The sequence below is a fragment of the Mycteria americana genome, chromosome 8 (assembly GCF_035582795.1).
Source record: "Mycteria americana isolate JAX WOST 10 ecotype Jacksonville Zoo and Gardens chromosome 8, USCA_MyAme_1.0, whole genome shotgun sequence".
NCBI lineage: Eukaryota > Metazoa > Chordata > Aves > Ciconiiformes > Ciconiidae > Mycteria > Mycteria americana.
The window spans coordinates 25,059,606-25,077,284 of record NC_134372.1 but is presented as its reverse complement, the minus strand read 5'-3'; positions in this window follow the sequence as shown (position 1 = coordinate 25,077,284).

Here is a 17,679-nt window from a genome sequence, read left to right as displayed (position 1 = left end):
CCTGTGGGCGCAATCGCTGGACGTTTCGAATTTGGCAACCGGGCTCTGCGAGAGAGAAATACACAGTGTTGCCCCTGTAGCAACGAAAGCGTTTGTAGAAAGCGAATGTCTGTCTATCAGCGAATGCAGTTCCAAGGGGCAGTGAAAACCAGCTACAGCTTTCCGTGCTGGCAGCTTTCCTGTGGGCGCAATCGCTGGACGTTTCGAATTTGGCAACCGGGATCTGCGAGAGAGAAATACACAGTTTTGCCCCTTTACCAACGAAAGCTTTTGTAGAAAGCGAATGTCTGTCTCTCAGCGAATGCAGTTCCAAGGGGCAGTGAAAACCAGCTATAGCTTTCCGTGCTGGCAGCTTTCCTGTGGGCGCAATCGCTGGACGTTTCGAATTTGGCAACCGGGCTCTGCGAGAGAGAAATACACAGTGTTGCCCCTGTAGCAACGAAAGCGTTTGTAGAAAGCGAATGTCTGTCTATCAGCGAATGCAGTTCCAAGGGGCAGTGAAAACCAGCTACAGCTTTCCGTGCTGGCAGCTTTCTTGTGGGCGCAATCGCTGGACGTTTCGAATTTGGCAACCGGGCTCTGCGAGAGAGAAATACACAGTGTTGCCCCTTTACCAACAAAAGCTTTTGTAGAAAGCGAATGTCTGTCTATCAGCGAATGCAGTTCCAAGGGGCAGTGAAAACCAGCTACAGCTTTCCGTGCTGGCAGCTTTCCTGTGGGCGCAATCGCTGGACGTTTCGAATTTGGCAACCGGGCTCTGCGAGAGAGAAATACACAGTCTTGCCCCTTTACGAACGAAAGCTTTTGTAGAAAGCGAATGTCTGTCTATCAGCGAATGCAGTTCCAAGGGGCAGTGAAAACCAGCTACAGCTTTCCGTGCTGGCAGCTTTCCTGTGGGCGCAATCGCTGGACGTTTCGAATTTGGCAACCGGGCTCTGCGAGAGAGAAATACACAGTGTTGCCCCTTTACCAACGAAAGCTTTTGTAGAAAGCGAATGTCTGTCTATCAGCGAATGCAGTTCCAAGGGGCAGTGAAAACCAGCTACAGCTTTCCGTGCTGGCAGCTTTCCTGTGGGCGCAATCGCTGGACGTTTCGAATTTGGCAACCGGGCTCTGCGAGAGAGAAATACACAGTCTTGCCCCTTTACGAACGAAAGCTTTTGTAGAAAGCGAATGTCTGTCTATCAGCGAATGCAGTTCCAAGGGGCAGTGAAAACCAGCTACAGCTTTCCGTGCTGGCAGCTTTCCTGTGGGCGCAATCGCTGGACGTTTCGAATTTGGCAACCGGGCTCTGCGAGAGAGAAATACACAGTGTTGCCCCTTTACCAACGAAAGCTTTTGTAGAAAGCGAATGTCTGTCTATCAGCGAATGCAGTTCCAAGGGGCAGTGAAAACCAGCTACAGCTTTCCGTGCTGGCAGCTTTCCTGTGGGAGCAATCGCTGGACGTTTCAAATTTGGCAACCGGGCTCTGCGAGAGAGAAATACACAGTGTTGCCCCTTTACCAACAAAAGCTTTTGTAGAAAGCGAATGTCTGTCTATCAGCGAATGCAGTTCCAAGGGGCAGTGAAAACCAGCTACAGCTTTCCGTGCTGGCAGCTTTCCTGTGGGCGCAATCGCTGGACGTTTCGAATTTGGCAACCGGGCTCTGCGAGAGGGAAATACACACTGTTGCCCCTTTACCAACAAAAGCTTTTGTAGAAAGCGAATGTCTGTCTATCAGCGAATGCAGTTCCAAGGCGCAGTGAAAACCAGCTACAGCTTTCCGTGCTGGCAGCTTTCCTGTGGGCGCAATCGCTGGACGTTTCGAATTTGGCAACCGGGCTCTGCGAGAGAGAAATACACAGTGTTGCCCCTTTACCAACGAAAGCTTTTGTAGAAAGCGAATGTCTGTCTATCAGCGAATGCAGTTCCAAGGGGCAGTGAAAACCAGCTACAGCTTTCCGTGCTGGCAGCTTTCCTGTGGGCGCAATCGCTGGACGTTTCGAATTTGGCAACCGGGCTCTGCGAGAGAGAAATACACACTGTTGCCCCTGTAGCAACGAAAGCGTTTGTAGAAAGCGAATGTCTGTCTATCAGCGAATGCAGTTCCAAGGGGCAGTGAAAACCAGCTACAGCTTTCCGTGCTGGCAGCTTTCCTGTGGGCGCAATCGCTGGACGTTTCGAATTTGGCAACCGGGCTCTGCGAGAGAGAAATACACAGTGTTGCCCCTGTAGCAACGAAAGCGTTTGTAGAAAGCGAATGTCTGTCTATCAGCGAATGCGGTTCCAAGGGGCAGTGAAAACCAGCTACAGCTTTCCGTGCTGGCAGCTTTCCTGTGGGCGCAATCGCTGGACGTTTCGAATTTGGCAACCGGGCTCTGCGAGAGAGAAATACACAGACTTGCCCCTTTACCAACAAAAGCTTTTGTAGAAAGCGAATGTCTGTCTCTCAGCGAATGCAGTTCCAAGGGGCAGTGAAAACCAGCTACAGCTTTCCGTGCTGGCAGCTTTCCTGTGGGCGCAATCGCTGGACGTTTCGAATTTGGCAACCGGGCTCTGCGAGAGAGAAATACACAGTGTTGCCCCTTTACGAATGAAAGCTTTTGTAGAAAGCGAATGTCTGTCTATCAGCGAATGCAGTTCCAAGGGGCAGTGAAAACCAGCTACAGCTTTCCGTGCTGGCAGCTTTCCTGTGGGCGCAATCGCTGGACGTTTCGAATTTGGCAACCGGGCTCTGCGAGAGAGAAATACACAGTGTTGCCCCTGTAGCAACGAAAGCGTTTGTAGAAAGCGAATGTCTGTCTATCAGCGAATGCAGTTCCAAGGGGCAGTGAAAACCAGCTACAGCTTTCCGTGCTGGCAGCTTTCCTGTGGGCGCAATCGCTGGACGTTTCGAATTTGGCAACCGGGATCTGCGAGAGAGAAATACACAGTTTTGCCCCTTTACCAACGAAAGCTTTTGTAGAAAGCGAATGTCTGTCTCTCAGCGAATGCAGTTCCAAGGGGCAGTGAAAACCAGCTATAGCTTTCCGTGCTGGCAGCTTTCCTGTGGGCGCAATCGCTGGACGTTTCGAATTTGGCAACCGGGCTCTGCGAGAGAGAAATACACAGTGTTGCCCCTGTAGCAACGAAAGCGTTTGTAGAAAGCGAATGTCTGTCTATCAGCGAATGCAGTTCCAAGGGGCAGTGAAAACCAGCTACAGCTTTCCGTGCTGGCAGCTTTCTTGTGGGCGCAATCGCTGGACGTTTCGAATTTGGCAACCGGGCTCTGCGAGAGAGAAATACACAGTGTTGCCCCTTTACCAACAAAAGCTTTTGTAGAAAGCGAATGTCTGTCTATCAGCGAATGCAGTTCCAAGGGGCAGTGAAAACCAGCTACAGCTTTCCGTGCTGGCAGCTTTCCTGTGGGCGCAATCGCTGGACGTTTCGAATTTGGCAACCGGGCTCTGCGAGAGAGAAATACACAGTGTTGCCCCTTTAACAACGAAAGCTTTTGTAGAAAGCGAATGTCTGTCTATCAGCGAATGCAGTTCCAAGGGGCAGTGAAAACCAGCTACAGCTTTCCGTGCTGGCAGCTTTCCTGTGGGCGCAATCGCTGGACGTTTCGAATTTGGCAACCGGGCACTGCGAGAGAGAAATACACAGACTTGCCCCTTTACCAACGAAAGCTTTTGTAGAAAGCGAATGTCTGTCTATCAGCGAATGCAGTTCCAAGGGGCAGTGAAAACCAGCTACAGCTTTCCATGCTGGCAGCTTTCCTGTGGGCGCAATCGCTGGACGTTTCGAATTTGGCAACCGGGATCTGCGAGAGAGAAATACACAGTGTTGCCCCTGTAGCAACGAAAGCTTTTGTAGAAAGCGAATGTCTGTCTATCAGCGAATGCAGTTCCAAGGGGCAGTGAAAACCAGCTACAGCTTTCCGTGCTGGCAGCTTTCCTGTGGGCGCAATCGCTGGACGTTTCGAATTTGGCAACCGGGCTCTGCGAGAGAGAAATACACAGTGTTGCCCCTTTACGAATGAAAGCTTTTGTAGAAAGCGAATGTCTGTCTATCAGCGAATGCAGTTCCAAGGGGCAGTGAAAACCAGCTACAGCTTTCCGTGCTGGCAGCTTTCCTGTGGGCGCAATCGCTGGACGTTTCGAAATTGGCAACCGGGCTCTGCGAGAGAGAAATACACAGTGTTGCCCCTTTACCAACGAAAGCTTTTGTAGAAAGCGAATGTCTGTTTATCAGCGAATGCAGTTCCAAGGGGCAGTGAAAACCAGCTACAGCTTTCCGTGCTGGCAGCTTTCCTGTGGGCGCAATCGCTGGACGTTTCGAATTTGGCAACCGGGCTCTGCGAGAGAGAAATACACAGTGTTGCCCCTTTACCAACGAAAGCTTTTGTAGAAAGCGAATGTCTGTCTATCAGCGAATGCAGTTCCAAGGGGCAGTGAAAACCAGCTACAGCTTTCCGTGCTGGCAGCTTTCCTGTGGGCGCAATCGCTGGACATTTCGAATTTGGCAACCGGGCTCTGCGAGAGAGAAATAAACAGTCTTGCCCCTTTACGAACGAAAGCTTTTGTAGAAAGCGAATGTCTGTCTATCAGCGAATGCAGTTCCAAGGGGCAGTGAAAACCAGCTACAGCTTTCCGTGCTGGCAGCTTTCCTGTGGGCGCAATCGCTGGACGTTTCGAATTTGGCAACCGGGCTCTGCGAGAGAGAAATACACAGTGTTGCCCCTTTACCAACGAAAGCTTTTGTAGAAAGCGAATGTCTGTCTATCAGCGAATGCAGTTCCAAGGGGCAGTGAAAACCAGCTACAGCTTTCCGTGCTGGCAGCTTTCCTGTGGGCGCAATCGCTGGACGTTTCGAATTTGGCAACCGGGCTCTGCGAGAGAGAAATACACAGTGTTGCCCCTTTACCAACAAAAGCTTTTGTAGAAAGCGAATGTCTGTCTATCAGCGAATGCAGTTCCAAGGGGCAGTGAAAACCAGCTACAGCTTTCCGTGCTGGCAGCTTTCCTGTGGGCGCAATCGCTGGACGTTTCGAATTTGGCAACCGGGCTCTGCGAGAGAGAAATACACAGTTTTGCCCCATTACCAACGAAAGCTTTTGTAGAAAGCGAATGTCTGTCTCTCAGCGAATGCAGTTCCAAGGGGCAGTGAAAACCAGCTATAGCTTTCCGTGCTGGCAGCTTTCCTGTGGGCGCAATCGCTGGACGTTTCGAATTTGGCAACCGGGCTCTGCGAGAGAGAAATACACAGTGTTGCCCCTGTAGCAACGAAAGCGTTTGTAGAAAGCGAATGTCTGTCTATCAGCGAATGCAGTTCCAAGGGGCAGTGAAAACCAGCTACAGCTTTCCGTGCTGGCAGCTTTCCTGTGGGCGCAATCGCTGGACGTTTCGAATTTGGCAACCGGGCTCTGCGAGAGAGAAATACACAGTGTTGCCCCTTTACCAACGAAAGCTTTTGTAGAAAGCGAATGTCTGTCTATCAGCGAATGCAGTTCCAAGGGGCAGTGAAAACCAGCTACAGCTTTCCGTGCTGGCAGCTTTCCTGTGGGCGCAATCGCTGGACGTTTCGAATTTGGCAACCGGGCACTGCGAGAGAGAAATACACAGACTTGCCCCTTTACCAACGAAAGCTTTTGTAGAAAGCGAATGTCTGTCTCTCAGCGAATGCAGTTCCAAGGGGCAGTGAAAACCAGCTACAGCTTTCCATGCTGGCAGCTTTCCTGTGGGCGCAATCGCTGGACGTTTCGAATTTGGCAACCGGGATCTGCGAGAGAGAAATACACAGTGTTGCCCCTTTACGAACGAAAGCTTTTGTAGAAAGCGAATGTCTGTCTATCAGCGAATGCAGTTCCAAGGGGCAGTGAAAACCAGCTACAGCTTTCCGTGCTGGCAGCTTTCCTGTGGGCGCAATCGCTGGACGTTTCGAATTTGGCAACCGGGCTCTGCGAGAGGGAAATACACACTGTTGCCCCTTTACCAACAAAAGCTTTTGTAGAAAGCGAATGTCTGTCTATCAGCGAATGCAGTTCCAAGGCGCAGTGAAAACCAGCTACAGCTTTCCGTGCTGGCAGCTTTCCTGTGGGCGCAATCGCTGGACGTTTCGAATTTGGCAACCGGGCTCTGCGAGAGAGAAATACACAGTGTTGCCCCTTTACCAACGAAAGCTTTTGTAGAAAGCGAATGTCTGTCTATCAGCGAATGCAGTTCCAAGGGGCAGTGAAAACCAGCTACAGCTTTCCGTGCTGGCAGCTTTCCTGTGGGCGCAATCGCTGGACGTTTCGAATTTGGCAACCGGGCTCTGCGAGAGAGAAATACACACTGTTGCCCCTGTAGCAACGAAAGCGTTTGTAGAAAGCGAATGTCTGTCTATCAGCGAATGCAGTTCCAAGGGGCAGTGAAAACCAGCTACAGCTTTCCGTGCTGGCAGCTTTCCTGTGGGCGCAATCGCTGGACGTTTCGAAATTGGCAACCGGGCTCTGCGAGAGAGAAATACACAGTGTTGCCCCTTACGAAGGCAAGGTTTTACAGAAAGCGAATGTCTGTCTATCTGCGAATGCAGTTCCAAGGGGCAGTGAAAACCAGCTACAGCTTTCCGTGCTGGCAGCTTTCCTGTGGGCGCAATCGCTGGACGTTTCGAATTTGGCAACCGGGCTCTGCGAGAGAGAAATACACAGTCTTGCCCCTTACGAACGAAAGCTTTTGTAGAAAGCGAATGTCTGTCTATCAGCGAATGCAGTTCCAAGAGACAGTGAAAACCAGCTACAGCTTTCCGTGCTGGCAGCTTTCCTGTGGGCGCAATCGCTGGACGTTTCGAATTTGGCAACCGGGCTCCGCGAGAGAGAAATACACACTGTTGCCCCTTTACCATCGAAAGCTTTTGTAGAAAGCGAATGTCTGTCTATCAGCGAATGCAGTTCCAAGGGGCAGTGAAAACCAGCTACAGCTTTCCGTGCTGGCAGCTTTCCTGTGGGCGCAATCGCTGGACGTTTCGAATTTGGCAACCGGGCTCTGCGAGAGAGAAATACACAGTGTTGCCCCTTTACCAACAAAAGCTTTTGTAGAAAGCGAATGTCTGTCTATCAGCGAATGCAGTTCCAAGGGGCAGTGAAAACCAGCTACAGCTTTCCGTGCTGGCAGCTTTCCTGTGGGCGCAATCGCTGGACGTTTCGAATTTGGCAACCGGGCTCTGCGAGAGAGAAATACACAGTCTTGCCCCTTTACGAACGAAAGCTTTTGTAGAAAGCGAATGTCTGTCTATCAGCGAATGCAGTTCCAAGGGGCAGTGAAAACCAGCTACAGCTTTCCGTGCTGGCAGCTTTCCTGTGGGCGCAATCGCTGGACGTTTCGAATTTGGCAACCGGGCTCTGCGAGAGAGAAATACACAGTGTTGCCCCTTTACCAACGAAAGCTTTTGTAGAAAGCGAATGTCTGTCTATCAGCGAATGCAGTTCCAAGGGGCAGTGAAAACCAGCTACAGCTTTCCGTGCTGGCAGCTTTCCTGTGGGAGCAATCGCTGGACGTTTCAAATTTGGCAACCGGGCTCTGCGAGAGAGAAATACACAGTGTTGCCCCTTTACCAACAAAAGCTTTTGTAGAAAGCGAATGTCTGTCTATCAGCGAATGCAGTTCCAAGGGGCAGTGAAAACCAGCTACAGCTTTCCGTGCTGGCAGCTTTCCTGTGGGCGCAATCGCTGGACGTTTCGAATTTGGCAACCGGGCTCTGCGAGAGGGAAATACACACTGTTGCCCCTTTACCAACAAAAGCTTTTGTAGAAAGCGAATGTCTGTCTATCAGCGAATGCAGTTCCAAGGCGCAGTGAAAACCAGCTACAGCTTTCCGTGCTGGCAGCTTTCCTGTGGGCGCAATCGCTGGACGTTTCGAATTTGGCAACCGGGCTCTGCGAGAGAGAAATACACAGTGTTGCCCCTTTACCAACGAAAGCTTTTGTAGAAAGCGAATGTCTGTCTATCAGCGAATGCAGTTCCAAGGGGCAGTGAAAACCAGCTACAGCTTTCCGTGCTGGCAGCTTTCCTGTGGGCGCAATCGCTGGACGTTTCGAATTTGGCAACCGGGCTCTGCGAGAGAGAAATACACACTGTTGCCCCTGTAGCAACGAAAGCGTTTGTAGAAAGCGAATGTCTGTCTATCAGCGAATGCAGTTCCAAGGGGCAGTGAAAACCAGCTACAGCTTTCCGTGCTGGCAGCTTTCCTGTGGGCGCAATCGCTGGACGTTTCGAATTTGGCAACCGGGCTCTGCGAGAGAGAAATACACAGTGTTGCCCCTGTAGCAACGAAAGCGTTTGTAGAAAGCGAATGTCTGTCTATCAGCGAATGCGGTTCCAAGGGGCAGTGAAAACCAGCTACAGCTTTCCGTGCTGGCAGCTTTCCTGTGGGCGCAATCGCTGGACGTTTCGAATTTGGCAACCGGGCTCTGCGAGAGAGAAATACACAGACTTGCCCCTTTACCAACAAAAGCTTTTGTAGAAAGCGAATGTCTGTCTCTCAGCGAATGCAGTTCCAAGGGGCAGTGAAAACCAGCTACAGCTTTCCGTGCTGGCAGCTTTCCTGTGGGCGCAATCGCTGGACGTTTCGAATTTGGCAACCGGGCTCTGCGAGAGAGAAATACACAGTGTTGCCCCTTTACGAATGAAAGCTTTTGTAGAAAGCGAATGTCTGTCTATCAGCGAATGCAGTTCCAAGGGGCAGTGAAAACCAGCTACAGCTTTCCGTGCTGGCAGCTTTCCTGTGGGCGCAATCGCTGGACGTTTCGAATTTGGCAACCGGGCTCTGCGAGAGAGAAATACACAGTGTTGCCCCTGTAGCAACGAAAGCGTTTGTAGAAAGCGAATGTCTGTCTATCAGCGAATGCAGTTCCAAGGGGCAGTGAAAACCAGCTACAGCTTTCCGTGCTGGCAGCTTTCCTGTGGGCGCAATCGCTGGACGTTTCGAATTTGGCAACCGGGATCTGCGAGAGAGAAATACACAGTTTTGCCCCTTTACCAACGAAAGCTTTTGTAGAAAGCGAATGTCTGTCTCTCAGCGAATGCAGTTCCAAGGGGCAGTGAAAACCAGCTATAGCTTTCCGTGCTGGCAGCTTTCCTGTGGGCGCAATCGCTGGACGTTTCGAATTTGGCAACCGGGCTCTGCGAGAGAGAAATACACAGTGTTGCCCCTGTAGCAACGAAAGCGTTTGTAGAAAGCGAATGTCTGTCTATCAGCGAATGCAGTTCCAAGGGGCAGTGAAAACCAGCTACAGCTTTCCGTGCTGGCAGCTTTCTTGTGGGCGCAATCGCTGGACGTTTCGAATTTGGCAACCGGGCTCTGCGAGAGAGAAATACACAGTGTTGCCCCTTTACCAACAAAAGCTTTTGTAGAAAGCGAATGTCTGTCTATCAGCGAATGCAGTTCCAAGGGGCAGTGAAAACCAGCTACAGCTTTCCGTGCTGGCAGCTTTCCTGTGGGCGCAATCGCTGGACGTTTCGAATTTGGCAACCGGGCTCTGCGAGAGAGAAATACACAGTGTTGCCCCTTTAACAACGAAAGCTTTTGTAGAAAGCGAATGTCTGTCTATCAGCGAATGCAGTTCCAAGGGGCAGTGAAAACCAGCTACAGCTTTCCGTGCTGGCAGCTTTCCTGTGGGCGCAATCGCTGGACGTTTCGAATTTGGCAACCGGGCACTGCGAGAGAGAAATACACAGACTTGCCCCTTTACCAACGAAAGCTTTTGTAGAAAGCGAATGTCTGTCTCTCAGCGAATGCAGTTCCAAGGGGCAGTGAAAACCAGCTACAGCTTTCCATGCTGGCAGCTTTCCTGTGGGCGCAATCGCTGGACGTTTCGAATTTGGCAACCGGGATCTGCGAGAGAGAAATACACAGTGTTGCCCCTGTAGCAACGAAAGCTTTTGTAGAAAGCGAATGTCTGTCTATCAGCGAATGCAGTTCCAAGGGGCAGTGAAAACCAGCTACAGCTTTCCGTGCTGGCAGCTTTCCTGTGGGCGCAATCGCTGGACGTTTCGAATTTGGCAACCGGGCTCTGCGAGAGAGAAATACACAGTGTTGCCCCTTTACGAATGAAAGCTTTTGTAGAAAGCGAATGTCTGTCTATCAGCGAATGCAGTTCCAAGGGGCAGTGAAAACCAGCTACAGCTTTCCGTGCTGGCAGCTTTCCTGTGGGCGCAATCGCTGGACGTTTCGAAATTGGCAACCGGGCTCTGCGAGAGAGAAATACACAGTGTTGCCCCTTTACCAACGAAAGCTTTTGTAGAAAGCGAATGTCTGTTTATCAGCGAATGCAGTTCCAAGGGGCAGTGAAAACCAGCTACAGCTTTCCGTGCTGGCAGCTTTCCTGTGGGCGCAATCGCTGGACGTTTCGAATTTGGCAACCGGGCTCTGCGAGAGAGAAATACACAGTGTTGCCCCTTTACCAACGAAAGCTTTTGTAGAAAGCGAATGTCTGTCTATCAGTGAATGCAGTTCCAAGGGGCAGTGAAAACCAGCTACAGCTTTCCGTGCTGGCAGCTTTCCTGTGGGCGCAATCGCTGGACGTTTCGAATTTGGCAACCGGGCTCTGCGAGAGAGAAATACACAGTGTTGCCCCTTACGAAGGCAAGGTTTTACAGAAAGCGAACGTCTGTCTATCTGCGAATGCAGTTCCAAGGGGCAGTGAAAACCAGCTACAGCTTTCCGTGCTGGCAGCTTTCCTGTGGGCGCAATCGCTGGACGTTTCGATTTGGCAACCGGGCTCTGCGAGAGAGAAATACACAGTGTTGCCCCTTACGAAGGCAAGGTTTTACAGAAAGCGAATGTCTATCTATCAGCGAATGCAGTTCCAAGGGGCAGTGAAAACCAGCTACAGCTTTCCGTGCTGGCAGCTTTCCTGTGGGCGCAATCGCTGGACGTTTCGAATTTGGCAACCGGGCTCTGCGAGAGAGAAATACACAGTCTTGCCCCTTACGAACGAAAGCTTTTGTAGAAAACGAATGTCTGTCTATCAGCGAATGCAGTTCCAAGAGACTGTGAAAACCAGCTACAGCTTTCCGTGCTGGCAGCTTTCCTGTGGGCGCAATCGCTGGACGTTTCGAATTTGGCAACCGGGCTCTGCGAGAGAGAAATACACACTGTTGCCCCTTTACCATCGAAAGCTTTTGTAGAAAGCGAATGTCTGTCTATCAGCGAATGCAGTTCCAAGGGGCAGTGAAAACCAGCTACAGCTTTCCGTGCTGGCAGCTTTCCTGTGGGCGCAATCGCTGGACGTTTCGAATTTGGCAACCGGGCTCTGCGAGAGAGAAATACACAGTGTTGCCCCTTTACCAACAAAAGCTTTTGTAGAAAGCGAATGTCTGTCTATCAGCGAATGCAGTTCCAAGGGGCAGTGAAAACCAGCTACAGCTTTCCGTGCTGGCAGCTTTCCTGTGGACGCAATCGCTGGACGTTTCAAATTTGGCAACCGGGCTCTGCGAGAGAGAAATACACAGTGTTGCCCCTTTACCAACAAAAGCTTTTGTAGAAAGCGAATGTCTGTCTATCAGCGAATGCAGTTCCAAGGGGCAGTGAAAACCAGCTACAGCTTTCCGTGCTGGCAGCTTTCCTGTGGGCGCAATCGCTGGACGTTTCGAATTTGGCAACCGGGCTCTGCGAGAGAGAAATACACAGTGTTGCCCCTTTACCAACAAAAGCTTTTGTAGAAAGCGAATGTCTGTCTATCAGCGAATGCAGTTCCAAGGGGCAGTGAAAACCAGCTACAGCTTTCCGTGCTGGCAGCTTTCCTGTGGGCGCAATCGCTGGACGTTTCGAATTTGGCAACCGGGCTCTGCGAGAGAGAAATACACAGTGTTGCCCCTTTACCAACGAAAGCTTTTGTAGAAAGCGAATGTCTGTCTATCAGCGAATGCAGTTCCAAGGGGCAGTGAAAACCAGCTACAGCTTTCCGTGCTGGCAGCTTTCCTGTGGGCGCAATCGCTGGACATTTCGAATTTGGCAACCGGGCTCTGCGAGAGAGAAATAAACAGTCTTGCCCCTTTACGAACGAAAGCTTTTGTAGAAAGCGAATGTCTGTCTATCAGCGAATGCAGTTCCAAGGGGCAGTGAAAACCAGCTACAGCTTTCCGTGCTGGCAGCTTTCCTGTGGGCGCAATCGCTGGACGTTTCGAATTTGGCAACCGGGCTCTGCGAGAGAGAAATACACAGTGTTGCCCCTTTACCAACGAAAGCTTTTGTAGAAAGCGAATGTCTGTCTATCAGCGAATGCAGTTCCAAGGGGCAGTGAAAACCAGCTACAGCTTTCCGTGCTGGCAGCTTTCCTGTGGGCGCAATCGCTGGACGTTTCGAATTTGGCAACCGGGCTCTGCGAGAGAGAAATACACAGTGTTGCCCCTTTACCAACAAAAGCTTTTGTAGAAAGCGAATGTCTGTCTATCAGCGAATGCAGTTCCAAGGGGCAGTGAAAACCAGCTACAGCTTTCCGTGCTGGCAGCTTTCCTGTGGGCGCAATCGCTGGACGTTTCGAATTTGGCAACCGGGCTCTGCGAGAGAGAAATACACAGTGTTGCCCCTTTACCAACGAAAGCTTTTGTAGAAAGCGAATGTCTGTCTATCAGCGAATGCAGTTCCAAGGGGCAGTGAAAACCAGCTACAGCTTTCCGTGCTGGCAGCTTTCCTGTGGCCGCAATCGCTGGACGTTTCGAATTTGGCAACCGGGCTCTGCGAGAGAGAAATACACAGTGTTGCCCCTTTACCAACGAAAGCTTTTGTAGAAAGCGAATGTCTGTCTATCAGCGAATGCAGTTCCAAGGGGCAGTGAAAACCAGCTACAGCTTTCCGTGCTGGCAGCTTTCCTGTGGGCGCAATCGCTGGACGTTTCGAATTTGGCAACCGGGCTCTGCGAGAGAGAAATACACACTGTTGCCCCTGTAGCAACGAAAGCGTTTGTAGAAAGCGAATGTCTGTCTATCAGCGAATGCAGTTCCAAGGGGCAGTGAAAACCAGCTACAGCTTTCCGTGCTGGCAGCTTTCCTGTGGGCGCAATCGCTGGACGTTTCGAATTTGGCAACCGGGCTCTGCGAGAGAGAAATACACAGTGTTGCCCCTTTACCAACGAAAGCTTTTGTAGAAAGCGAATGTCTGTCTATCAGCGAATGCAGTTCCAAGGGGCAGTGAAAACCAGCTACAGCTTTCCATGCTGGCAGCTTTCCTGTGGGCGCAATCGCTGGACGTTTCGAATTTGGCAACCGGGCTCTGCGAGAGAGAAATACACAGTGTTGCCCCTTTACGAATGAAAGCTTTTGTAGAAAGCGAATGTCTGTCTATCAGCGAATGCAGTTCCAAGGGGCAGTGAAAACCAGCTATAGCTTTCCGTGCTGGCAGCTTTCCTGTGGGCGCAATCGCTGGACGTTTCGAATTTGGCAACCGGGCTCTGCGAGAGAGAAATACACAGTGTTGCCCCTGTAGCAACGAAAGCGTTTGTAGAAAGCGAATGTCTGTCTATCAGCGAATGCAGTTCCAAGGGGCAGTGAAAACCAGCTACAGCTTTCCGTGCTGGCAGCTTTCCTGTGGGCGCAATCGCTGGACGTTTCGAATTTGGCAACCGGGCTCTGCGAGAGAGAAATACACAGTGTTGCCCCTTTACCAACAAAAGCTTTTGTAGAAAGCGAATGTCTGTCTATCAGCGAATGCAGTTCCAAGGGGCAGTGAAAACCAGCTACAGCTTTCCGTGCTGGCAGCTTTCCTGTGGGCGCAATCGCTGGACGTTTCGAATTTGGCAACCGGGCTCTGCGAGATAGAAATACACAGTGTTGCCCCTTTACCAACGAAAGCTTTTGTAGAAAGCGAATGTCTGTCTATCAGCGAATGCAGTTCCAAGGGGCAGTGAAAACCAGCTACAGCTTTCCGTGCTGGCAGCTTTCCTGTGGGCGCAATCGCTGGACGTTTCGAATTTGGCAACCGGGCTCTGCGAGAGAGAAATACACAGACTTGCCCCTTTACCAACGAAAGCTTTTGTAGAAAGCGAATGTCTGTCTCTCAGCGAATGCAGTTCCAAGGGGCAGTGAAAACCAGCTACAGCTTTCCGTGCTGGCAGCTTTCCTGTGGGCGCAATCGCTGGACGTTTCGAATTTGGCAACCGGGCTCTGCGAGAGAGAAATACACAGTGTTGCCCCTTTACCAACGAAAGCTTTTGTAGAAAGCGAATGTCTGTCTATCAGCGAATGCAGTTCCAAGGGGCAGTGAAAACCAGCTACAGCTTTCCGTGCTGGCAGCTTTCCTGTGGGCGCAATCGCTGGACGTTTCGAATTTGGCAACCGGGCTCTGCGAGAGAGAAATACACAGTGTTGCCCCTTTACGAACGAAAGCTTTTGTAGAAAGCGAATGTCTGTCTATCAGCGAATGCAGTTCCAAGGGGCAGTGAAAACCAGCTACAGCTTTCCGTGCTGGCAGCTTTCCTGTGGGCGCAATCGCTGGACGTTTCGAATTTGGCAACCGGGCTCTGCGAGAGAGAAATACACAGTGTTGCCCCTTTACCAACGAAAGCTTTTGTAGAAAGCGAATGTCTGTTTATCAGCGAATGCAGTTCCAAGGGGCAGTGAAAACCAGCTACAGCTTTCCGTGCTGGCAGCTTTCCTGTGGGCGCAATCGCTGGACGTTTCGAATTTGGCAACCGGGCTCTGCGAGAGAGAAATACACAGTGTTGCCCCTTTACGAACGAAGGCTTTTGTAGAAAACGAATGTCTGTCTATCAGCGAATGCAGTTCCAAGGGGCAGTGAAAACCAGCTACAGCTTTCCGTGCTGGCAGCTTTCCTGTGGGCGCAATCGCTGGACGTTTCGAATTTGGCAACCGGGCTCTGCGAGAGAGAAATACACAGTGTTGCACCTTTACGAACGAAAGCTTTTGTAGAAAACGAATGTCTATCTATCAGCGAATGCAGTTCCAAGGGGCAGTGAAAACCAGCTACAGCTTTCCGTGCTGGCAGCTTTCCTGTGGGCGCAATCGCTGGACGTTTCGAATTTGGCAACTGGGCTCTGCGAGAGAGAAATACACAGTGTTGCCCCTTTACGAAGGCAAGGTTTTGCAGAAAGCGAATGTCTGTCTAGCAGCGAATGCAGTTCCAATGGGCAGTGAAAACCAGCTAAAGCTTTCCGTGCTGGCAGCTTTCATGTGGGCGCAATCGCTGGACGTTTCGAATTTGGCAACCGGGCTCTGCGAGAGAGAAATACACAGTGTTGCCCGTTTACGAACGCAAGCTTTTGTAGAAAGCGAATGTCTGTCTATCAGCGAATGCAGTTCCAAGGGGCAGTGAAAACCAGCTACAGCTTTCCGTGCTGGCAGCTTTCCTGTGGGCGCAATCGCTGGACGTTTCGAATTTGGCAACCGGGCTCTGCGAGAGAGAAATACACACTGTTGCCCCTGTAGCAACGAAAGCGTTTGTAGAAAGCGAATGTCTGTCTATCAGCGAATGCAGTTCCAAGGGGCAGTGAAAACCAGCTACAGCTTTCCGTGCTGGCAGCTTTCCTGTGGGCGCAATCGCTGGACGTTTCGAATTTGGCAACCGGGCTCTGCGAGAGAGAAATACACAGTGTTGCCCCTTTACCAACGAAAGCTTTTGTAGAAAGCGAATGTCTGTCTATCAGCGAATGCAGTTCCAAGGGGCAGTGAAAACCAGCTACAGCTTTCCATGCTGGCAGCTTTCCTGTGGGCGCAATCGCTGGACGTTTCGAATTTGGCAACCGGGCTCTGCGAGAGAGAAATACACAGTGTTGCCCCTTTACCAACAAAAGCTTTTGTAGAAAGCGAATGTCTGTCTATCAGCGAATGCAGTTCCAAGGGGCAGTGAAAACCAGCTACAGCTTTCCGTGCTGGCAGCTTTCCTGTGGGCGCAATCGCTGGACGTTTCGAATTTGGCAACCGGGCTCTGCGAGATAGAAATACACAGTGTTGCCCCTTTACCAACGAAAGCTTTTGTAGAAAGCGAATGTCTGTCTATCAGCGAATGCAGTTCCAAGGGGCAGTGAAAACCAGCTACAGCTTTCCGTGCTGGCAGCTTTCCTGTGGGCGCAATCGCTGGACGTTTCGAATTTGGCAACCGGGCTCTGCGAGAGAGAAATACACAGACTTGCCCCTTTACCAACGAAAGCTTTTGTAGAAAGCGAATGTCTGTCTCTCAGCGAATGCAGTTCCAAGGGGCAGTGAAAACCAGCTACAGCTTTCCGTGCTGGCAGCTTTCCTGTGGGCGCAATCGCTGGACGTTTCGAATTTGGCAACCGGGCTCTGCGAGAGAGAAATACACAGTGTTGCCCCTTTACCAACGAAAGCTTTTGTAGAAAGCGAATGTCTGTCTATCAGCGAATGCAGTTCCAAGGGGCAGTGAAAACCAGCTACAGCTTTCCGTGCTGGCAGCTTTCCTGTGGGCGCAATCGCTGGACGTTTCGAATTTGGCAACCGGGCTCTGCGAGAGAGAAATACACAGTGTTGCCCCTTTACGAACGAAAGCTTTTGTAGAAAGCGAATGTCTGTCTATCAGCGAATGCAGTTCCAAGGGGCAGTGAAAACCAGCTACAGCTTTCCGTGCTGGCAGCTTTCCTGTGGGCGCAATCGCTGGACGTTTCGAATTTGGCAACCGGGCTCTGCGAGAGAGAAATACACAGTGTTGCCCCTTTACCAACGAAAGCTTTTGTAGAAAGCGAATGTCTGTTTATCAGCGAATGCAGTTCCAAGGGGCAGTGAAAACCAGCTACAGCTTTCCGTGCTGGCAGCTTTCCTGTGGGCGCAATCGCTGGACGTTTCGAATTTGGCAACCGGGCTCTGCGAGAGAGAAATACACAGTGTTGCCCCTTTACGAACGAAGGCTTTTGTAGAAAACGAATGTCTGTCTATCAGCGAATGCAGTTCCAAGGGGCAGTGAAAACCAGCTACAGCTTTCCGTGCTGGCAGCTTTCCTGTGGGCGCAATCGCTGGACGTTTCGAATTTGGCAACCGGGCTCTGCGAGAGAGAAATACACAGTGTTGCACCTTTACGAACGAAAGCTTTTGTAGAAAACGAATGTCTATCTATCAGCGAATGCAGTTCCAAGGGGCAGTGAAAACCAGCTACAGCTTTCCGTGCTGGCAGCTTTCCTGTGGGCGCAATCGCTGGACGTTTCGAATTTGGCAACTGGGCTCTGCGAGAGAGAAATACACAGTGTTGCCCCTTTACGAAGGCAAGGTTTTGCAGAAAGCGAATGTCTGTCTAGCAGCGAATGCAGTTCCAATGGGCAGTGAAAACCAGCTAAAGCTTTCCGTGCTGGCAGCTTTCATGTGGGCGCAATCGCTGGACGTTTCGAATTTGGCAACCGGGCTCTGCGAGAGAGAAATACACAGTCTTGCCCCTTTACGAACGCAAGCTTTTGTAGAAAGCGAATGTCTGTCTATCAGCGAATGCAGTTCCAAGGGGCAGTGAAAACCAGCTACAGCTTTCCGTGCTGGCAGCTTTCCTGTGGGCGCAATCGCTGGACGTTTCGAATTTGGCAACCGGGCTCTGCGAGAGAGAAATACACAGTGTTGCCCCTTTACGAACGAAAGCTTTTGTAGAAAGCGAATGTCTGTCTATCAGCGAATGCAGTTCCAAGGGGCAGTGAAAACCAGCTACAGCTTTCCGTGCTGGCAGCTTTCCTGTGGGCGCAATCGCTGGACGTTTCGATTTTGGCAACCGGGCTCTGCGAGAGAGAAATACA